General features: G+C 38.3%; 1 protein-coding gene across 6 annotated transcripts in view; it reads right to left on the minus strand.

The window, feature by feature from the left end:
- Nucleotides 1-24,767, minus strand: part of SLC10A7 (solute carrier family 10 member 7) — a 148,176-nt gene that overhangs the window by 105,779 nt on the left and 17,630 nt on the right. The window contains exon 4 of one of the 6 annotated variants that reach the window (XR_010429962.1): nt 579-732. The exons of the other annotated variants lie outside the window; for them this stretch is intronic. The gene's annotated coding sequence lies outside the window, so the exon portion shown is untranslated. The remainder of the gene's footprint in view (nt 1-578; nt 733-24,767) is intronic. 6 annotated transcript variants of the gene reach the window in all.

Below are 24,767 nucleotides of genomic sequence, written 5' to 3' on the forward strand. Positions count from 1 at the left end.
TCCAACATCACACACCCCAACAGGCCAGCAACCTGAGCATCTACAGTGCACTTTTGAATACCAGCATGAATAAACAGAGTCAGTTCCTCTTTTTTCTCCTCTACTTAAAAATTATAAATGCAAACATTAAGATTAGTGCCCGGTGCCAGCGTAAACATTCTCACAAGCATAAATTTAAAGCTGGCAGACTTGATACAACACATGCTTTCTCATACCGGTACATATGCACATAAAAACCATGCTCCAACATCTGACCTACTCCTCCACGGAATTCATATGGTTCTGACATGCCAGAAATCTCTGAGCTCCTGGGAAGGCATACAGCCAAAATTTTTGTATTTTTCCCCAAATGTGAAGTCCATTTCCACCATTTTCCTAAACAGGGGAAAACAAGGTAAATTCCCCCTTCTACCTACATATTCTAAAGTACAAGCCACAGCAAGCCATACATTTGGGTTGTGGAACATGATTAGAGGACAAAAACGAAAGAATCTAACCAGACACTGACACTTTGGTAGGAAAACTACCCACAAACCTCATGGACATCATGCATTTCTTAGAGACCCCAGGTTTATTACCTCAGCAGTGAAGACACTGGCTCTTGCACCAGAACAAATGGACTGCTGAACAATGATTTAATAAAGGAGGCTCAGCTGAATGGTGCTATACAAGTACTGCCAACTTGTTCCTCTCTTATGGTCAAACACTTCATAACTGTAAGTGACTTTCTCTCTAAAAAAAAAAAAAAAAATAAAAAAATTACTGTGGAAGGTATCCTCAAAAGGATACAGAGCAATAACAACCTCCCAAACATACTTTTATTTAAGTTCACATTTTCTGAGATCTTAAGCTGTGATAAAAACACTTAAAGGTCTTGTCCCCTGATTCTCCTGGAGACACATCATCCATAACATGATTAGAGGTCTAGTTAAACAATGCATCCCACAACTCCAAAGAGTATTACTTCCCTGTTGAAGTGAAATGAAAGCACAAGGCCACTTTTTAAAAGGTGCCCTTTGCATTAACTGTAAGGCTGTGCCTGCACCAGTATTTTTCTATAAATATCCCACTGTCATATTGCTTTCTGGGCAGTTAGTAGCAGAACCAGACATTTTAACTGCTCTGCCATCAAAACCAGCTCAGAGTAGCATTGTTATGAAAGTCACTGTCACAACTGCCACTGGTAACATCTTCACCATTTGTTGTGCAATGCCAGGAGATGGGAAGTATAACAGTAGTGCAAGCCAGGTGCGTGGGAAGCCTAGCTCAAGCACTTGTAAAATAAAAATTAGCTCTGGAGCTCATGTCAGAATCACAGTTCACAGTGAAAAGATAAGGAGATTTTATCTCATCAACACATCTCTGTCCATATCTCAAAGAAGAACAATTTCTTTTTTCCTTTTTTTTTTTTTTAACCTAGCCCAAAGATTAGGCTTTACATTAAGCCAGTATTATATGGTACTGGAAATTCCCTTTTTATGAGCCCAGGCAAATCTCTGCACGCTGCAATATTGTGGCAGAGGTAGAAAGAGGAGTGAAAGAAAAGTTATACACTATATGAAAGAGACCAGCATAACAGCCACTGCCTGAAGGTGAAAAAGGAACAATTTTGATGCATGCAACTGCATTCTTTTAAATGCTGCTCACTTACTTTCATCCTCTATATTAGCAATTCATATAACCGGAACTTACACATACACAGAGTGAGAAAGTGCCTAAATGTGCATCTTTATATATTACATATCCCTAAAATATGCCTAAGGAATTCAGCAGTGGATGAGTAACAACTGAAGGTCCAAGCTTTCCTCCTCTGAAAACAAATTAATTACAGTGTCAGTATTTACCACCACCCTTCTTTTGAAACATGCCCCAAACATCTCTAAATTCTAATCAGTTAGTTGTCCCCATTTTCCAAGTGGATCCCCAAAGGGGGTAGGATGGAGGAGGCTAGTCCTCTATACAGTGCAAGGATTAATGCCAATCAAGTCTAGGGACTTGGTTTCACAGCTGTTTGGCCATCTGCAGGAGTACATCTTGAACTACAAAAATGCTGAAACTGTTCTTTGGAATTTTCATTCATATATGTATATATTTATTATGTAAACAAATATGTAAAATATATAGCAACTCAAGGTATTTTTATTACTTCCTTGAAGTAATTTACTTTATTCTAATGGGGCAGAATGCTATATAGCCATTACTTCTCTAAAGAAAAGGTGGAGAGAAAACATTAAAACCTATAGGTTTCATGTGCAGAATTCTATTCACGCTCACCAAAAGGTGTGCTGGCTGTTAGACCACAAAATGCACAAGCTTATTAGCTTATTTTACCACCAAAAGTCACAAACTTGCTGTTCACGTCAACCATGTACTTTGTGGAACTGTACACTGACCTTTTCATTGGCATCCATAGTTGGCTGGAAATTGGAATACCCAGCATAAGGGATATTCCAGTATTGAAACATCTGCTTTAAACCTAAGTTGTTCCTGCCTCTAGAATCACCACTTTTCACCTCACGTTTGAAATTTTCTTTTTTAACCATTTCATCTTGGTATTTTGCTGCTTTCAGCTGAATTTCTCCCATGCCTTGCAGAAGATGTGATTGTTGCCACACAAAGCTTTTCAGCTGGTCCACAATGCAGCACTGTTATTAAACTCTTACAGTGCATTGAGAAGATACAGCCAGGCAGCACCTAAGTTACACTGAAAACTGTGGACTGAGTGAAAATGATTTGTTTGCAAAACTGACCCAGGTTAACCTGACCTGAAACAAAATGTTTACATACAGATTTTCCTGAGAGAAAGTGGAAACACTTCTACAAATTGCATATTCAGGGGGAACAAAAAAAAAAGAAAATGGAAGCTTTCCCAATTTGAAATAGTTTGTAGCCCAAGTTTCCCACTCCTAGAGCAGTTACTAAAGAATATGTGCAGATATACTAAGTGAAAGAAAAATAAAAATGAAATTTTTGAAAAAGCACTCCTTCAACAAGAAAGCACTTACTTTATAACAATGCACCTGTTTTCCAGCATTTTGTGGTTCAAACTATCTTCTCACCTTACTGATAAACTGTCAAGATAAGGACAACATGTTCTGATTTGCCCACAAAGAACTTCAAGGAGAACTTGACAAAGAAATCAATAATTTTGTTTGAAGTACAAAGGCTCCAGCAGAACGCAGACACTGCTGCTACCCGTGCTGTGATGGTTATTCACCATGGGCACCCAACAAGGCAAGGGTTATAGAAGCAAAATTGTCTCTGCCATGCCCAGAACATCTTGTATCTGCACAGTCAGACCAAATTAAGTGTGCAGAAGCAATCAAGACCCAGAGTTGTTTTCACCACGTAGTACTTCAGTAACATAAGATGCCCTATGATACAGAAGTGGACAATACTGTGTAAGAAGTGCATTCACGACTGCCAGGTCAAAAGTGTGAGAGATGCCAAATTTGCTGCACAGCAGGAGGTACTGATGCCAAGAGAGACATATCTTCTTAATAGCAACACAGAGTAGCAATAATGTGAACACGAAGGCAAGGAGCAGAATTGGGATATGCAAACATGGGAAGAGCAGAAAAAATCACCTCAAACACTAGAAGCAATCAGAAATCACATCTTCAACAAAAAGCAAGTACCAGCTAATGCACAAGCACATCACCTATCAAACAACTTTATATCTGACACATTAGCTGCATTTTGTAAAAACAGGTCTCACTTTAAAAAGTTTAATTTAGGTTAACAGCAATTTCTTTGACTAGTCTGTGATCAGTACTTTGGGGAGTAAAATAGACAAATAAGCATGTTACAAATCACGTCTGGCTGGTATTTTGAGTCAAGTTTTGCCACTAATAGAAGCTTGATAAAAGGCAGAGAAAGACTCAGTATATCAGGTCATATCATCATCAAAAAGAAAAAAACAACCCAGCAAACATCAAAAACCCCCATACCTGTTTATGGAACAGATTTTCATCTCTCACATACATTCATTCTAAAACCCAGTCTCTGTTTAGCCAATTCTACTGCAGGAAAGATCTCAGAAAAATATCACAACGTCGCCATCATCTCGTTGAATCGAAGTTCAATTTGCTCTAACACCATAACAAATATATTCTTGTAATCTGTATCTCTCTTGTAGAAGTATCAACAAAATTCAGAGTGATATACTTATCTACAATATATAAAAGAATCATATCACCGCTATAAGCTGTAGTGTAGCAATATAGTGGCAGAGCATGAAACAGTAATCAAAGTCCTGAAAAATACACCATTGTCAGCATTGTACACTGGTACCAGTGTATTATAGCACCTCTGTTTGAAATAAATCAACCTAAGTGCCTGCTTTGGTAAGCACTTCGAATTCACTGTACATCAGCATTAGAGGGGGGTAATGCACAAAGAAACAAATCAGGAAATGGGACTTGTAAATAACAATTCAATTAGCAGATTTATATTACTCATTTCCTAATAAACTTTCTACCCACACCTACACACAAACCCTCCTACAGCCTTTCCCCCTTCATTTACATATCTGTGCAGGCCTGCTCTTTTTTCTTTCGAGCCCCTTTGGCCTTTCAATCATGAAGTATATTACTCCACTGTCAGAGCAAAGCAGTTCCTAACAACAGGGAGCCCAGCTGGGATAGGAAGAGGGCAGCAGGCTCAGGCATTAACATAATAATCCAACTGTGTTCCCCCAGGCCCTTAGGGCACACAGCATATTAGGCAGCCCTCCTGTGCCGCCGGGGCGGAGGCTGCCGGATCACCTGCCCATCAACCTGTGGCAGTCGCTCCACCTCAGCCGATCCAGCTCCTGCCAAGCCCCCATGCCCAATTACCTTCCCACAAAGGACATACATTCGTTTTCCATGTCTGCTTAACGCACCTGCTGCACATCCTTATTTACTACTGGATCTTGCCTTGCCGTGTCCTTTCCAGCAGACTTGCTCCCTGCCTTTTAACTTCTGGAAAGTCTAGGGTTTGTAACAGGACCTACTGCTGCTTCCAGCAGGATCCAGGCCTTGAAACAAGATTTCAAATACAAAGTACTACTCTCCAGGTGCAACTTTCAGTCCTACCTATCCTCTGGATTCTTCCCTGAAAGGAACAGGAAAAAACAAAAAGGCAGACACATGCCTTTGCTATCTCTGTGCCATGCCATCCAAGGAAACCAGTTTAGGGTGGGCTTGCTTATTCTTGCTGCAGTTTGTAATGCTGGAGGATTTTCAGCAGCAAAACTTATTTCACAGTCTTTGATACAAGGCCTGCCACAACACAGGACATGGCTACTGATTAAGGAACAGAGCCCGTGACAAGGTTTCAGCTGTACAAATACACATGTTAGATATTTCCAAAGAAACACTATAATGATGATTTCAGATGCAAGACCTATGAAACTGTCCAATTTAAAGAAGGCTTAGAATTGTACTACTCTTCCCAACAAACATTTCTTAATACCTGAAAAATATTCCCACATTTCAAATGCTTTTGGTAGCAAACTACAACTCAGAACACTAACTTGTATGTTCTCTCTATTAAGTCCTTAAAAAAAAGCTTACATTTATTACACAATGTATTTCAATGCAGTTCTCTTACAAGCCCTTTTATTTACAGTATAGATGCTGCTTGTACCAGGTACTTAACAAGAAGAATAATAAACACACTTGCCAGTAAAAGACAGTATTTTCTTCATATTATACATGACAATCTCAAAGACTACTAGGAGAAGAGCTTTTGGTTCTAATATAACTTTTATTCTCATTAAAACATACATATTCTCTAATTACCCTTAACAATGGAAGGCACAACAGAAATGTAATACAGTCTTGTTAAAATAATGCTTTACAGACTGTACAGAGCCTGATTTACTTGATCACTTGTGGTCACTTTGCGAAGCAAAATTTCCCTAACCTCATTAATTTTCATTTACCCAGCCCCCTCAAAGAAGGAAACATTCAGAAGCAATTCTGTATTTTATTTTAAATGCTTGGTTTTTACATTATCAGTACAAAGAAGAGTAATCCATGTCACAATGGCCTGTCAGAGAAAGACCACGTAAAGTAACATTAGCTACAGAATTTAAATATTTTAGAAAGCAATCGTTACACAAGCTCTGCCTATTACCATTCCTCGAATCCATAATGGTAACAAAAAGTATACATTATGAAAATTGTGTCACATTTTGAAAACATTTGCTTACAAGCAATTAATTTTCACAACATAGACATTCTTGTCTGCCACTACAGTGATAACTTAATAGCAGCACATCCCTCTGAACGGGGAAGGGGATGCAGTTAAAAGCCCCTTGCATTGAATTTATTCTGGGTCACGAGGTCATCAATAAAACACTAGAATAACCTAGGGAGTTTACAAAATATTTCAATATAGTCAAGAGTCTACTTAAAAAACCACAAGCTCGTATATTACTATGAGTTGATTTAGATTTTTAGGATCTGCAATTTAGAGAGGAAGAGCTTTGTCACCTGTCTCCTGATCGTTCCACCATCATTGCTGGCATAAAACTGAACAGCACTTTGAACATTAACTACAGCTTTTGTCCTTCAACACCTCTAAATATAAATGACTTTGGTTATCAAAAAAAAAGGAAAACGAGCTGACATTTTTAATTACAAGAGATCATAAAAAAAAAAAATCCCTTGAACACTTGTAACTTTCTAGAGTTTGTTCTAATTAAATTCCTTTCTTCTCCAAATTATAGGTCAAAAACTCCACAAACTGAAGTAACAGAAGTTGTACCTAGCATGCTGGAAAAACAGATATTCAACAGCAAGAATTCTCTACCGAGAACTTGAGTATAATCAAGTCATCAAGCAGCTTTTGCTGTTGGTGGTGAATGATTTGTGCATACAGACATGTTGCCATATGCTGCCATGTAGAAAGCTACAGTGTTAAATTCTTCCTCTGATGAATTCCAATGTTGTGAATGGAACATGTGACCGGAAATAAACTCATGAATGGAAATGCAGATTTTTCTATTTATTTCATTACACGATCAGACCTATGACTCAATTAAGTCAAATTTTTTTTGATTTCACACAGCCCAAGGTCAGAACATTGTAATGGCTCAGTTAAGTAAAAGGGAAGCTGTGGCTTAAGCTTCTGATACAGTTTGGGTTGTGATGGGCTGTTTAAAACAGTGAGCACTTCTGAAAGTACTAAATATAAAAGTCGCAGTGTGGAGAAAAATATATACAGATTGTTCAAATTATATTTCATATGGCAGCACCCACTATAAAACCCCCACATATTTCCTTGAAGCAACAAACTATCCAAGTGGATGATGTATTTTAATTTCCTTCATAATTTATCCTTCAATTCAATCACAATTTTCTTTTCTTTTACAACACTCACCCTTCCTGACTGCTTGTGGAGCCCTTGCTCTTTCATAGCACAGTTCCTATAGCTTTATTCTTAAATACCAGAAAGGAGAACATCAGTACTATTTTCTTCCATACATAGCTGCGCCAGCAGAACATCCCTGTCATCCCTAGATGCCCATTAGCCCTAACTAAAGAACACTGTTCCCACAGATTTCTAGGGGGCAGTCTCTTTACTTCCTATGGTTTTTTCCTTCACAAAAGTTATTTCAAATTCATAAAGACCCTCTTGTAATAGAAGTACCCAGAATGAAGCATTATTCATTAATATGCAATATAACGCCTTAATGTACTCAAATTTATTCAGCTTGTTGTGGTGGGTTGACCTTGGCTAGATGCCAGGGTCCCACCAAAGCTGCTCCATCACTGCCCTCCTCAGCAGGACAGGGGAGAGAAAATATCTCAACACTGATGGGTTGAGATCAGGACAGGGAGAGATCACTCATCCATTACTGCTATGGGCAAAACAGACCTGACTTGGGGAAAAAAGATAATTTAATTTATTACCAATCAAATCGGAGTAGGATAACAAGAAATAAAAACAAATCTTAAAAACACCTTCCCCTCACCCCTCCTTTCTTTCTAGGCTTAACTATACTCCCAAATTCTCTACCTCCTCCCCACCAGAGGCGCAGGGGGATGAGGAACAGGGCTTTGGGAATTGGGCAGCCAGTTCATCACATGCTGCCTCTGCCTCCTCATACTCTTTTCCTCCTCCAGTGTAGGGTTCTTCCTACAGGAGACAGTCTTCCACGAACTTATCCAACATGAGTCCTTCTCACAGGCTGTAGTTCTTCACAAACGGCTCCAGCATGGGTCCCTTTCCATGGGGTACAATACTTCAGGAACAGGCTGCTCCAGTGTTGGTCCCCCACAGGGTCACAAGTCCTGCCATCAAACCTCCTTCAGTGTGGGCTCCTCTCTCCACAAGTCCACAGGTCCTGCCAGGAGCCTGCTCCAGTGCAGGCTTCCCACAGGGTCACAGCCTCCTTTGGGCATCCACTTGCTGTGATGTGGGGTCCTGCACAGGCAGATCTCTGCTCCACCATGGACCTTCACTGGTGAGGGGCACAGTTGCTTCACTGTGGTCTTCATGGGCTGCAGAGGAATCTCTGCTCCAGCACCTGAAGTATCTCCTCCCCCTCCTTCTTCCCTGGCCTGGATGTCTGCAGAGCTCTTTCTCTCACATATTCTCACTCCTCTCTCCTGGCTCCCGTTGTGCAGCAACTTTTCCCAAGCTGGTCCATCTTGGAGCCGGCTGGCGTTGGCTCTGTCAGACACAGGGAAAACTTCCAGCAGCTTCTCACAGAATCTACCTTTGTCAAGGTGGATTCTCACAGAATCCACTCCAGCTTTGTCAAGCAAACCCAATATACCTGTATAAGGTGTTTACACCTATTTCTGAGTCTACTCAAGCATCCACATTGCTTTAAAGCATGTTTTTCTGTAAATCAAAATAAAGAACTGGTTTTTGGGTCCTTATAACTTTTCATGGTTCAGAAATGTGCTACATGAACAAGAAAGTGGGGGACAACCTAATTGCAGAAGATATCGGTAATTTCACCGGTTCCAAGCTCCAGTAACTGGTTTAATAACAACTAGTGTCTCATAACTTCATCTTTCAACATAAAAAGTAGCTGACACCTGTCAGGGAGAAGTAGTTCTGCAGTGCTTTTCTCTGCTCCTGCACTGCATTTGAATCTGCTGCATCACCTCTGACCCAGTCACTTTTTACATAAACTAGAGAGGTGGTATTAGTGAGCAAAAAAAAAAAAAAAAAAAAAAAATATATATATATATATGAGTTTTACCATCCTGAAAACACAGAAAGATGTCAGTGCTTCTACTTTTATACACTCATCTAGTATTTGCTGACTATGTCACATTCTTGCTTGTCAGCAGTAGCTGTGGAGTGGCTTCCAAGAGCTCTAGGCAGCAAACAAAAGAGAAAACAAAAGAGAATAAAGGGAAAGGCATTTCTATTTCAGATATGCTGCAAATCCATCTGGTAGGGCTCTCCCAAAGCCTCAGCTAGGGATTCCACACCTTCCTGGGAAGCAGTCTGCTGCCTGTGTGAGGTAACTCCAAGGAAGGTCATATGGGCCTCTGCAGACACAATTTCATGTGCACTCAGTTCTCACCATGACCTTCAAGAGAGCAGTGCAGACAACCAAAACTGCTGCAATGCCTCCCAAGGGAACAAATGAGAAGGAAAAAACCCAATCCACAAGGGTTGTGCAAACCAGAATTAAAACATTACAAAGACCTTCTTTCTTCACGTTAGGATAGCCAGGCAGAAGCTCTGAGCAACATGCGGCTCCCAAGGAGTCACAGTGAGGCCCTTGTGCCTGGATTATGGCACATGAATGGCAATAAATGATGCAAAATCCAGGATGCCAACACTCATATGGAAACAGCTACCACCTGGGAACCACTCCTATGCAGCTCTCCCTCCCCTTGCACCTCTGAGAAGCACAGTACCTGTCTCTATCCTATTACAATTATGACTCTCAATAAAATTTTCATAAGATCATCAGCTATACCTGCTGACAGCCATAGGTTAAATAACCCTGCTTCACCAGAAACTTTGCCCTCGCATTTCTTGAGATGCTGATTTGTTTTAAACACAGCTTTGGGTGTAGAGCAAGACTGATGAGGTGTGCAGCTGAAAAGGAATGAGGACAATAGAGCAGCAGTCATGGCCGTGCTGGAAGATGCAAACAGCAGGCACACCTGTGACAAAAGTGGAAGTGTAAAAAACACAAAAGACTTTCAGGCAGGTCAGCTTTTGGAGCTTCTTGCTCCACTAAAATGTTCTGAAGTGAGATTGTCAAGACTGGAACAGATAAATCAATTCAATCCTTTAAATCACTCCAGGGATCTTTTCTTCACTCACTACTCACTGAAAAATGCCACTAGAATTGTTAAACACTTATAATATAGACAATAAACTGCAAATAAATTTAGTGTGACCAGAAATTCACCCTGCCACTCAAACATGTACATGCAGTATTTACCACACATAATATTATATCACGTTAAAGAAAGTGAAATTGCAGTGATCATAACAAACCACAGGTATCTCCAATATGATTCAAAAGTTAGGGAAAATTGTTCAGCCTTCAATACTACAGCAGCACAGAATGCTATTATTTAGTAAAACAGATATTCCACTCACCCTTGCTACTTTCATCTGAGGATAAAAAAAAAAAAAAAGAAAAAAAGAAAAAGCACAGAAGGCTGCAATCAGGTTTTTCTCTCTCTCTCCAGGAGCCACTCATTCCTAAAGCACTTTACGAATTCGGAGTCAGCACTTCCAATCTTAGTTTGTTATTTCAGAGAGTATAATAGAAAAAAAAGCATTGATCACTAAAAATATTAATTAGCATTTAATTAGAAACAGCAATATGAGGAAAAGCAGTGATAGGCAGACATCCCCTCTCTGGAATTAGATACTACTTCTTTTTAGATTAGGAAGCAAGGAACTAAAACCACTACCCTGCAAAGTTAACTATTCTTATTGACACAGTTCTGGATAGGAATGACACCAGCCCAAGGGATGGCACAGTAAACAAAAAGAAATCATGCTAATTTCTGACATTTACAAATGACCATGATAAAAAGGATCTGAAGGAGCTATGTAACTTTGCTACTATGAGAATATTGCACCTTTTTTTGTGGTTTTTTTTTTTTTTTTTTAAACTAATGTGTACTTATGTAACAGTATCAAAAAGAACAAATAGTTACTACAGACAGGACTGTACTGGCAAAAAAATTTAACCAACAAAAGGGTTAATTAGGGATACAAATTTTCTCAGACTGTTAATAATGGGAATGACACACAGTATGTGCCCATAAGTAATTCTCAGGTATCTTTGATCTTCAGCCCCCAGCGATTACTGTTGCCTACTATACCCTGGCCTCTGGGACTCTCTCAGAACCAGACATCTGGCTACTTTGTTGTTTTAGACTAATCTCATCCCAGGAGAGCTCAAGAAATGACACCAGGCAAGGAGGGTCCTGGCAAGGGAAAAAACATTAGAGTATCAGCAGATTTTTGAGTGGACTAGAGTATCAAAATTGTCTTCAAATTTCTATAGGGATCCCACAGCTTCTCTGCTCTCGAGCACCACTTTCACACAGAACATCAGAATGCACATGATCCCCTTTTAAGGAACTGTTAATCTCTTTGAAGAAGCTAATGAATGATAATCCAAGAAAGAGCATGTGACAAAGGCAAACAGAAGTAAAAAAGAAATTGTAATGAATGGGTGGATTTAATGAAGATTTTATTGAAAGGCCAACATACTGCATGATCAAACAATGCTTTTAAAAGCCTACAAAAATTACTCCAACCCCTCAAACACTATATTTTACTAATCCACAGGGTTTAGCTGCCAGCAGTGTTATCCCTGAAGCAGGACCCTCTGACAAACGCAACAGATTCAGCGGGGTGCCTGACTGGCTGCTCCAGGCTCAGACTCTGGGCATGACGCTCTGAGCCCAGAGGGGTCAAATGTGCTGCAAACACGGAGAAAAGAAGGTTTAACTCTAAGGCCAGGCCTCTTCACCATCAGAGGCTACCTGGGTTTTGCCACAACCTCTAGTCCACCGGACTCCCATCCAATAGGTTACATCAGATCCACCACCAGCAGCTGGACAAGAACTGCTGCAGGCAGCCACACAGAAGGCTCTTGTCCTATACCAGTGCTCCTACATCCTTCCTACAGCAGAGCTCCTACATGCCAGGTGTTCCCTGTGCCACTCACTGCCTGCACTTGGCAATAGAAGGAACCAGAGCAGTCAGACCTGGAAGGAATAAAAATCTCACATATATTTTTCTGAGGGAAGTAAGCATGCCCATACTACTAACATTATCTGAGACACATACCTCCAAGAAGCATAATTTTTAAAATCCAGGGGTGGCACATAGCAATAAGGAAGAAACCACTTCTGTGTGGGTATCTTTTTTGTTTCAAATCAGCCACCACGCCTTCCCTTCCACTAAATAAAGTCAGATTCTAATGTTTTTCTAAGGGCAGGCCCATATGATTTCACTTTGCCTCATTTCGGGATATTTTCACAATGTTCAGAACAAAGCTATGGAGAAAGCTCTAAATAATCTGTCATATCACACCAGCTCCCAAAGAAAACCTTTAGCAAGTGCTACAGACAGAAGCAGTTTGAAAATCATGTGCTAAACTTCATATTTCTCACACCACATCTATCCTGCTTTCTTCCAGCCAGAACATTCCCCTCTCAGTGGGAGAAACAATACTAAAAAGTTACCCCAAAGTATTTTAGCAGTTTCCTAATGCACTGTAACAGCTGAACCAGTAAGAAAAGAACCTGTGTAACACTGGCTTTAGTTGCATCATATCAACAGTAAAAAACTGAAAAATTCAGCATTCTTGAGAGGTATTCAGAAAGACATGATGCAATTTCTTTCCAACTATGAATCAAGCAAATTTTCCTTTGCTTTCTTACCAATCAGGTCTGTTGTTAGAGTGAGTGTGGATTAGTCCAAATAATTAAATTTTAAAATACTGGCAGCACCAGGACAACAAACTTTTGTGTGCTCTCTATATACAACATGTGCTCAAAAAATGTTTGTCTTAAAAGCTTTGCTATGATATCAGCCTCTTGGAGTTTAATTGATGACTTCTGTGACTGCTATAGTAGCTATGACACTGTACACAACAGAAACAAGAATAAGTCACAAAGTATTCCATACCATCACAGTAAAAACTTATATTGTACTTATTAATACATTGTCTACTGCAGAACAATCCAGACTGCAGTGTAATAAGAAAAGCATTGTAAGGCAGAACAGGTCAAACTAATGTGTTTAAAAAATAGCATGTGATTGTATACAAGTAACAAAAAAATGAAGACCGAGTAGAATTTTAATTTCAGTATTTCATGTACTGTAGATGCCTAACACCCTCTGTCTTCACCTGCCATAGAACTTGAATGGTGCATCCACACACTTACCTCTCCCCCTCCTCCTTTTAAATCAGCAACAAACAATACTCCACAAAAGAACACATGGGACCTACTTCACAAAAATACACAGAAAATAGGCAGTCAAAAAAGCAAAAAAAAAACCTCACCCAAATTCTACATATTAAAGATAGAAAAATAAAAATGATATAGATACACATTCTAACAAACATTTGTCACCATGTCTAAAAGTATATTTTTGTAGGAAAAATAGTATATATTTGTCTTAATATCACAGTTAACATCCTGGACACAGGCATTACAGACTTATTCTCAAAGCCATACGTCATCACCAGGACTCCAACAGCAAATAAGCAAATGCTTCAGAACGTAAATACTCCTCTGTTTACTCAAAGTATTGATTTATGTTCTATGGGTATCCAAACATTGGTAGCTAATGTTGCCTTGCACTATCTATTACAAAATTACATCCATCCAGTGAGGTTTTCTAATAGTAAATAAAACTCCCCACAGCCGCTCTCCAAAAGCTCAACAGCTGGGAGCAGAAAGCACTGTAGCATGACAGGAATGCCAAGATATCCATACAAAGGCAAATCAAATAGGAAAACAAACTCCAGAGAAAAAAGGTCTTCAAACAAAATCCACGTTAACACTTCTCCTAATTTGGAAATAAAATAGAGTGGCTCCCAATTATCTGTCATTACAGTGGAACAGAGAGAGGAAAAGACATTTTGGACATTAGCAACACTACCATGAACAGTATCTGTAATTCATACAGTCAGTCTATACCAAAAAAGGTTAACGAATAGTGCTTTTAATGGCATATAGTTCAAGCATTGATCTCACAGCAGATCCACTAATTCTGCCCAAGTACTAAATTCTAACTAGGATTCCTGATTTCAAAATACATTTACGAAAGGTTGTATATACAACTGCTATGTTTTCTTTCCTATTTCCTAATCTATCATTTAACAGTACAGTTCTATAGTTTACTGCTGATTGTATGTATAATATGCAGTTCTTCATGATTTAGGTATTTTATTTCTGTCTGTATGAACAAACTTAGGAGAAAACATCCACAAACCACTTTGATTAAATTCTCCTGGGTTTTGGAGGCTGCCTTTGCCTGCAATGAAAGCTGGAGGAAATAGGTTTCTGAATGTAGACAGAAGAACTACATGTTTCCTCCTCTGAGCAAAGCTCTGTTTCTTATCTTGTAATCAAGCAATTTGACAGCTAATAAAATTACTTTATACTCCTCTAATACCTGCATAAGGAGATAGTAGAGGGAAAGCTTAGTGATGTTTCCTGACAAACACACTTCCTAGAGATAAGTATGACTACTCTAACTTCAAGATAATGGCACAAATAAAGCTTCATCTTTAGAAGTATTTACAGCACAAACAATACCAATACCTACTTTTACTTCTCTATTTTAAATTTACAGGTAGTTTCATTTATTTGAAACAAAGACCATATTTTCAAAAAGACAGTAATTACCATGAGAATTCAGTGGACAAAAATGCAGTACTCTCCTTTTATGTATCTACTTAGTACTTATGCCAACTGCACACCTTTGCATAAGGACACCACTAAAGACCAGTTACCACCTCTGGAATCCACCTACTACAAATCATATAGACCTAGTTTTCATTTGTAACTCTTACCTACACTGACCCTGTCCACAGCTTTGATTTCAACAGAAGAATATTTGATTTATGCCAGGATAAAGAAGAATCAGGCCCAAGTTTCCAGGTACCCTCACTAGAAGCACAGGTGTTCTTTTGCTGGTAGCAGCTGGCACCTACTAATTAGAAGGAAAACTGAATTCAACTATTTCTAGTTTTGTAAAAACATCTGAGAAATGAGATGGCTAAGAGTAAAGTCTCAGCATATTACAATATGCTCTACAGGAGGAAATAACCTGACAAAATGAAATTTTCCATTGCCTTATATCACACAATTTAGAAGGAACTTGAAGCCTGAAAGACAGGAAATCTCTTTAAAATTTGCTTGTATGGCAGATCTGCACTAGGGTTGCAAAAAAATTATTAGAGTATGAAAAGATATTCTTGCCTCCCACAGCTCACAAACTAAAGGAAAAAAACCCAAAAGTTGATAAAGAAATCATCAATGTAACCTGCTGGAAGTGTTGCTAAATGAGCCATCTACCTCACAAGATAGTGTATGATAAGTTAGTATGACAAGTGATTTGTCTGTGTAAAAAAAGCTCTTGCAAGTTGGGAGCACTGACTGCTATTAAGACCAGGGAGGCAGGGAAACAAAATACTACTACAGATTTACACTGTGGTTTTATACTAGAAAGGAAGATGCCAAAGAACACACCACAACTGGCTAACGATTTGAAATACAAGGGAAATTAAAGTCAGTGTAATTACTTAGAGATATGACAGAATTCTTACAATGGGCAAAATGATTTACATTATGCAAAAATACCAAGGGGGCAAAGAACTGGGAGGGTGGTAAGCATAACTATAATGCTAAGACAAGGAGGAAAATTTTACATGTTCTAAAGACAAACACATACATCTGAATCCTGATCGTAGCTCAGAGAACACAGCTGTCAGACTCACAAAGTACTTGATTTAAGAAGTAACTAGGATTTCATATGTAAAACAGAACTAGTGCAGAGACTACTGTTCCGAATTTGTATACATGTAGAAGAGAGAAACTGCTGCCTATAAAACTGAACTAATTTCAATGCAATACTCTAAATTTCAAGAAAATTGAAAAAGAATATGTTACGGAATCAACTAAAACAAAGAAATCAAGCTTACAAGGCAGGTATTTGGTTGTTATTTGCAGAAGGTGAGATAAAAGTCTGAGTTTTATCTGCCAGGAGTTTCAGGAAGGTTCAAAAAACCAAATGTAGCAACAGATGCATTCGTTACTCAAGGGGTCATGACAGCAGACCCCTTATGAAGCAGAGATGCCTCGGAGTGACTCATTTTCAGAAGGGATTTGAGGATAGCACTTTACAATGCTGTGTATTTTTCTGTGTATTTTCTACTTACAAACAACATCTATTGTTCTGAGTGTCTCAGATCACACGCTGCAGAGAACCAAGCCATGCAGAAGTCATCGACATGGGTGGTACGAACAGCAGAAACGTCCCAGCATCAATAGGTCACAGACATTTGTGACTATGCCCAGAAATAGAAATCCCTCACAACTGCACAAAAGAGGTTGCACTGCTGGTTGAAAAGGTATGAGAGAGGACACTGACTACAGTATTATACACCTTAGAGAACATAACCTATATAGAAAGTCTCACTCAATACTGACATTCTAGGTCATTTGGATAATCAAAGTACAGCAAGTATTTTTGAGATAACATATACGACACTAATATCACAGAAAAAAAAATGTGAGTGGATATATTTTCTAAAATGGCATGATCATGTTGTTTTAAAATGGAAGCATAAAACAAATGCGTAGATCAGAACTGAAATTTTACCCCCAATTTTAACATTGTCTTTTCTCTAATTACAGGTAAGTTATCAACCCAGCTTAGGCTTCCTCATCTTAAAAGACTTCAAGGAAACCTTTCATATATTCAATATACATAAGATTTCTCAAAAACACATTCATTTTGAAACAAAGTACTTTACTTAAGTAGAACACAACCTGATAGCCACTCTTAAGACTGACTTCCTGTAGTTCCAGTTACAAAATCTTCTTACTGTAGAATTACTTTATATTTTTTATATTTTCAAAGAAATTAAAATATCACTTGCCAAAAACATATATGCACCTTTTATCTGTTGTTGTAATTTGGGGAACAAATGCACCTTTTAACAAATACCTCTTCTTAAAGCAGATGGAAGGATTTAAGAGAACAAAAGACCAAAACTTCGAATTTTAACCCAGAAGTGAAATGGCAGGAAAACAGGACTAAACAGACTCTTCTAAATAAAACTGCAACAGCTGAAACTTTCCTGTAAATGTAATAACCTGCATGACAGTGAAAGTACAAATACAAAGGGATTCATTTTTGGCAGTGGCTGTTTAATACTCTACTTTTAAAAGCAGCACAAAGCCAGCAAATTTCAACACTTCTACAAGCAAATAGACCGAGCACTGTTAAGTCTATGAGCAAGTGAGTGCTGTTATTGGCAGGGATATTTGCAAAACCATTCCCAAGACACAGGCCCGGAGTTCATACTCTCTCCTCTTGAGCAGGTTTCTACTGCTCGTTGGTACCACCGAAATCCATGCACATACATATGCAAAGTCTAGCAAAATACAGAAGTCTGCTGAATAAATAGACAAATGAATATCCATTTCCACTGACAGGATAAAAATCTGGGTCACTAAAAACCTTAGGTTTACTTACGCTTTTCTGCCCTGTTTCCCTTCAACATTTGTTCTTTCTGGTTTAGGTGAACTATAAGCAAATAAGGACAGAGATCATATCACTGCATGCACACGTGCTTTGATGGATTCATTAAGATCATTCAGGTTTATTAAATAATCTTCCCGTAGAAGGATTATTGTTTTTATCTAAGGAAGGTAACCTGTGCACTATGACAGACTGACACAGCTGAAAAGCTAGGAAATTTTTCCAGAATTCTTTACAATACTGCCAAAAGAAAAAAAAAAAAAAGGAGCTGGTTTTTTTCCCCTCCACTGAAAAAGGTTGAAATAAAGCCACAATGGATAGCAATTATTAGAACCATTTTGATCTTCAGTATCCGGATTAGAGGCTGTAAACTCTCCATCAATAATGTGAAAGCCTCAGTGAATGTTTCATGTCCTAGTATTATGTCTCAGAAATAACTTTTCAGACTCCATTATGTCCGCCATGAACTTGATCTTTCACCTCTAGTGAAAATCCTCTTATAACTATAATTCTAAAGTTAATGATGAGAGATTTCATTTGCTTTCCAAGCACAGATAAAACCTTTTTGAAATACACTCTCACTGCCATGACCTTGGTCTATGACTTAAGAGTTCACCACATGTAATAATTTACTTTGCCCCATGGGGCTCATTGAGATTTCCTTTTAAAAGGTTTTGGATATGCAGTTGGAGCTGAAACACTTACACAGTAAGTATCAAAGTATACATCCCCACATATGTTGCAAACATTTTGCAACAGTATCCACAAACAAAATTTAGATCACTACAAAACATAACAATAAAAAGGCCTAACTAACTAAGCAAAGTCATCCACACACTAGAAATTCAACATTTTGGGAATCCTGTTGCAATAATCCACAATAAATGCTAGAACAGAGAGTTTCAAAACTCCATGGAAATAATACATGCAAATTGGCAAGCTAATTCAGGAAATACACTGTTGCTCCCAACTTACCAGTTCAAACACAATGCAGTTCAAGTACAGTGATATTCTGGTTAACTTATGCACCACATAATTACCAGAAGTGCTGCATGAGACTAACTAGTTACTGTATGGCTGCTGACTTCTTTGCTGATAAGTAATGCACTAGCTACTTTGTCTGCTCATGTAGTTCTTACCAGACATGTCTTTAGTGTTAAAAATAAATAGATAAAGTCAGAACTACTGTACCCACCCCAACATAAGGCAAGTTTTTTTGTTCCTCTGAATTTTGGGGAAAATTCCTTTATAAACATAATTTACCTTAAATTCAAGCACTGTCTTGCAGCCCTAGCCAAAAAGCACATAGTTACTGCCTCACAGTGTTGAGCTCACATCAGTGAATGGTAACACACCAGCAGGCGCGGCCGTGGCTCCAACCAGTTCCCACTTTGCCTCTGGCTCCCAATGTCTCGCAGAGCAGCCAGGCAGCTGGTGCTAACTCCCTGGGGATGTGTATGAGGGCTTGGGGCAGGGCAGGATTCCCCAGGGCAGCATTTGGAGGCAGACAGCACAGACCTTGAGAGGTCAGGCTGAGGGTGGCGAGGGGACCCGAAACGCCAGAGTAGAAAACAGTCTGGAAATGCAGCTTGTATTGATGATGAGGTACTGAATGGGTTGGCAAAGTTATATTTAATGGCAAAACTTATTCTTCCCCATGACACAGATGAATAATCAGGGGCTGTTGTGCTTTCAGGGCACCTATAGTCGAGTGAACACACTCCTTCGCCAGTCTCCTGTCCCTCAAAATTTCCTAAACATTACCATCTTCTCATAGGGGCTTCCCATGTGAATACAAGAGTTGAAGTCTCTGCTACAGATACTCCACGTGCTGTTGTTTCCCCTCCCTCCTCATTAATGTAGAAGTGGCAGCAAAGCACTGGATTTCAGACAGAAAAGGGCATATGCGCAAGGGGACACACACAAAAATCTTAGGTGAGCAGGTGTGGAGACTGCACGTCTGAAAAAGGGTTCCCAGGAAACACGTGGCTTTACTTCAACAGTTTATCAGCAGCTTTGCAGTTTTCAGACTCCATCATGGAGCCAATATTTTCCAGAAACTGAAACCTAAATAATGCTTTGAAATCAGAGAAAATTTGCTGCTCTACTGCTCTCCACGTTTTTTTGCCAAATGCTCTAACTAACAAATGACCAAAAAATCAGTTTAACAGAAAAGTACAAACTGGAAGCACTTCTAAAATACCCTGTCTTCTCCTAAAAAAAAACATTTTAAATAGATTTGTTCTTATTTAGTTGTATATGAAGTAATCTAGGAATTTGTTCTGTCTCTTCACACAGTTGAGGTTTCCCTCATAGAATCTAAGACACTTGCTCATAACACACATTGAATAATTTGACAGACAATTTAGAAGACAAAAGTTCATGACATTCTTTCATAATAATAGTGGTAAAACAGGATAATAAAATAAATTTCATTTCCTTGAAAAGTAAATGAAATTTAAAGATAATAGTAATTTTAACTGAAAATCCTGCTTCATGTTTTACAGCTTAGATTTCCACAAATCAGGACTTAATACTGCACATCCAAAAAGAGAGCTAAAGAAATTATGGAAATATTCAATCTCCAAGCCTGATGGCTTTCTTTCCTATATATTCTTATTATCCACTAAGCAAAAATATTCATGACAGCTGAAAAAGTGCTTGGATAGAAAAAAAAAAATTCCTGAGTGAAAGACCCTGAAGCTTTGATATTAACACAAAAAGGACCAAAATTAAGAACAGAGAAACAATGTACGATTATGTCTTTACAAGCCGGTGTTCAGAACCTGAAGTGCTCTCCATGACTAAATCCACTAAAAATATTTCTAAAGGGCTATTTGCCTTCTCAATAGATTTGAAAGTTTAATTTTGATTTATCTGCAGTGAGCTGCAAATAGTCATATGTAAAAGGTATTTTCAGATTTCAAAATGTTACCAATACTCTACACATTATCACTCCAAATGTTCTTTTCATTCAGAAAGAAATACTGAATTAATTCCATTTCTTCACATTCAGCAAGAAATACTGAGTTAATTCCATTTCTGACAATCAATACTGCTGCATACTAGCTTTTAGGTACATGCTTTTACTCCCAGTCACAATGCTGAGGCCACCAACAGCCATGCTAAACCATTGGCAACGGTATCCCTTCATCCAAGAGGATCCAGGTCTGAAGATTCAGGTGAATACATGAACAGATGTCAAAGGAACCATCTTTATTGTTCATGGTAAAACAATAAAGCACGTGGTTTATTAACCACCTACACGCAACAGACAAGGCTGAATAGTTTCTGTTCTGCACTATCAAGGATTTAACGCCAATTGTATTTTGTATTAACATTAAATTAGTGTTTGCTTTGTAAGCCAACAGGAGAGGGACAGCAGAACACAGTGTGCTGCTGGGTTCCAGTGCCAGCAAACAACTGCACCGCTCTGCTGAAAAAAAAGGTTTTCATTAGAAAACCACCCTCACACAGGGAATGCTGGTACCATGCACGAGCTCAAGGGAATTATGGCTGCATAAAACACTCCACTGGAAAAAAAAAAAAATCACCTGTAACTTTTTGGATAATATTGCCAGTCTTCACTGCTCTCTGAAAGACAAACTTTATTTCCAAATGCTGAGGTAGGGAGACTGTGTAACACTTCCCTCGCTAGCAAAGTATCTGCTATCTCTCAAATAGCCACAAAATTAAATAGCAAAGAACACAGAGCCCAGATTATAGGGCACTGGACCTCACTCTCTGCAAATACTTTAATATAAGTATTATTGATTTGTTCAAACTGTCAAAAATGCTTGCTTTGCATAGGCAGTGCATTTCATACAGCACTCCCTGCTAAATAAAGGAAGCTCTTGCACAATATAATTTCACACTGAATTAACCTGCAGACCAAGACAAATACAAGACCACCTTGCTTGAAAAGGCCACTTTTGTCAAGCGTGAGAGCAAGACTCTTCTTCTGTCCTGGCTTCTTTATGCCACAAACAGCTTTCAGGGTCAGTGAACGTGCCATAGCAGACAAAAAAACTGATATTCCCAGCCAAGCACTGCAGAGTAGCAACAGCAAAGCCTCTGAAAACACTCTTCTTACAAAGTCAGATCTAGGACAGTTGGACAAACACAGCTGCAGAAACACAAGCCTATGATGATTCCCAGTAGTTTCCAGCCACAGCCCAAGTAGTTTAGTGCAAATTAAACAGGCAATTTTATAACTCTCTAGATTACAGCAGAACTGCTACAAGCACTCCAGAGTGAAAACGCTGAACATGCACAAGGTTGCAAGTTCTGTGCCATACATCTTAACTGCACAACTTCATGTACTCTGAGAGATTTAACATATTTTCTTGCACCTCCTTAATCTCTTACACTCCAGGAGCGCAGGAGAGGGGCTTTTTCCACTGGACACCTTATGAGCCATATTAAAGACCCTGAGCTAGAGGTAATGGCAACCAGGGACAAAATCAAATCTTATCATAAGCCTAACTCAACCACTGACGCCTTAGGTTAGTAAATGAGCTGCTTTTTAAAGGTGTTGGGAGAATCTGAAACTTCTCACAAACTAAGTGAAGAGTCTGGAGGTGAAGTGCTTGACTAGGGATTTCAGAAGCCTCATTGTTTGCCTGAATTTGCTGCCACTGAATTAAGATCAGAGCTGAATGCCTTTGAAAATCCCCTCCACTCTGAACAGTTTTACTAGTGGATCTGTATTAGAACTACTAGTGATAAATGAAAAGAGAACAGCAAGAGAAGGAAAAAAAACCAGAAGATTCACAATTGCTTTGGGTTACAGAAGACTTGAGAAGACGATGAGAACTGTAGAGATATCTAATGGAGCTGCATGACTGGAACACATTATAGTGATGAAATCCACATTGTAAGTAATAATTTGGGCTACTCCTATGCATTGATGGATATAAAATACACTCACCACTGTGGGAGGGAAAAAAACCCTAAGTATCAATAAATAGTTCAATAAAAACCATCTGCTCAAAGCACAGTAACAATAAAAGAAAAGTAAACTCTTAGGATACATAAAAAATTAGACTGCAATACTAGAATAGAGTGGGTGAATTCAATAGCACAACAGCTCCTATGTACATACCAGGTTTATGCTGACACAGTTAATTCTTTATATTTGTACATGTGAAGCACAGACGTCTTGCCTAAATTTGTCCTCCAACACCCACACATTTCCCAGAGACTTCAGTGTAGTATCTAATGGTAGAATTAGTTATATTTTAGTTTAGAATTATTTAATCTGTGTGGGCAGAAAAAATTTATTACTTAGGAAAGAAAAAAAAATCATGATAGGTTTTTTTTCCTTTTACAGTATCACGTTTAAAATGCAGTAGAACTTAATACTTACTCTTTCATAAACAAAACCTACATATATGAATATTTTAGAGTGCAATCTGGAAATCAAGTTTTAGACAACACTACTGACATATTTAGAGAAGAAAAACTGTATTATAGAAGACAACTAAACATCATGACACACACAGTTTATTTGAAGATCTTGGACTATTTTGTTTCATAATGTTCATGTGTTACCTTCCAAGGGTAAACACTCATGGTACACTGGAGCATCAGTGTATGAATCACAAACCATTAGAGCTTGTACTTCTTTTTATTCATTTTATTTTGTTTTCTAAAAGGTTAATGTACATGTATACACAGTTCAAAGAACTTCGGATATTTTTAGAGAAATCAATATCTTTCCTGTGACTTTACAGTAGTGTTAGGATTCACTTTTTTTATCTTTACTTAAGAAAACACATCACTCACAAAGAGAGGAATTTTCCAGTCTTTGTTTCTCAGTAAATACTCATATGTTATGTATTTTAAAATATCAGTTAAAACTATTGTATATCATTTGTTGGGAAAATGTTGCTGCTCTCACTTGATTCTTTTCCAGAAAGACTATAGCTATGGACGCTGTAAATTTATAATCAGTTTTATCTTCTACATCTGCTTCAAAAAACAAATCTAAAAATCAATAATAGATCTCTTTCTTTATATCTTATTTCATAAACGTCTTTCTAGCTTTTTTCATTGTAGCTTATTTTATATTTCAAAATCTTGCATCGCATATGCAACACCTTGTTTTACAAAAAGGAATAGCAGAGTCACATAAAAGTTGCAAAAAAATAGAACAGCACATTGATTAAGAGGTTTTGTACAAACTATAGCTTAACTGAACAACGAAAAAACCCTCAATGGTTTTGTTGTGTATGAGATAGCAAAATAGCCAAAGTATTCAACAAAATGAACTGTCTACCACGATTTATCTGTACAATTCCATCACAGCTCTTGCCTGTTATGTTACACTTTTCAAAAGTATATCATTAAGCTGCCATAAAAGTCATCACAAATTGCTTTTTCTCCCAAACTGATAGTAGACTTATAGATCTAATTTTCAATCTCTTTTCTTCATTACTTTGATTCTTAAGTAGGGTATGACATTTCCTGTCTGAATACTTTGTAGTAATATCTGGCATCTCTACAACACTTCTGTCTGAGTACGTCTGAGCTTTTAATAGGTTTGTCTTTACAGCACCTTGAAATGATGACATATTTATTTCTCTGTCTTGCAGACTCTTAAATACACTTTTTTTTATAATTTCACTGAAAAACTACAAGCCTTGTTGAAAGAAAATGACACAACAAAGCCTTCTGTGCTGTCAGATGCTATGTCATTAAAATCCTGACCCTTCACAGTTCAACAAGAGCAAAGAGCAAATGTAAGGCCTCTGTTTTCCATTCCAATTTTTTTAACTTTGTGGACTGTCCTTTTCACAAATCAAGAGACTGACTGACAGAAACAACTAAGTAACTGAGAAAATACCCACAAATTAAAAATTAGATTTTGATTCTCACGGCGACCTCTCCTCATTTTTTGCCAGTCAACATACGCACGTTCATTTGGGCTTCATACGCATCAAACTGAAACCAGTACTTGAAACTGGCTGTGCTAATGACCTAAGTGTACTTGTGAAAAAAGCTAGGAATAGGCTGGTTTAGAAAACTGCTTGCAGGGTTAA

The sequence above is a fragment of the Pseudopipra pipra genome, chromosome 4 (genome assembly GCF_036250125.1).
Source record: "Pseudopipra pipra isolate bDixPip1 chromosome 4, bDixPip1.hap1, whole genome shotgun sequence".
NCBI classification, from domain to species: domain Eukaryota; kingdom Metazoa; phylum Chordata; class Aves; order Passeriformes; family Pipridae; genus Pseudopipra; species Pseudopipra pipra.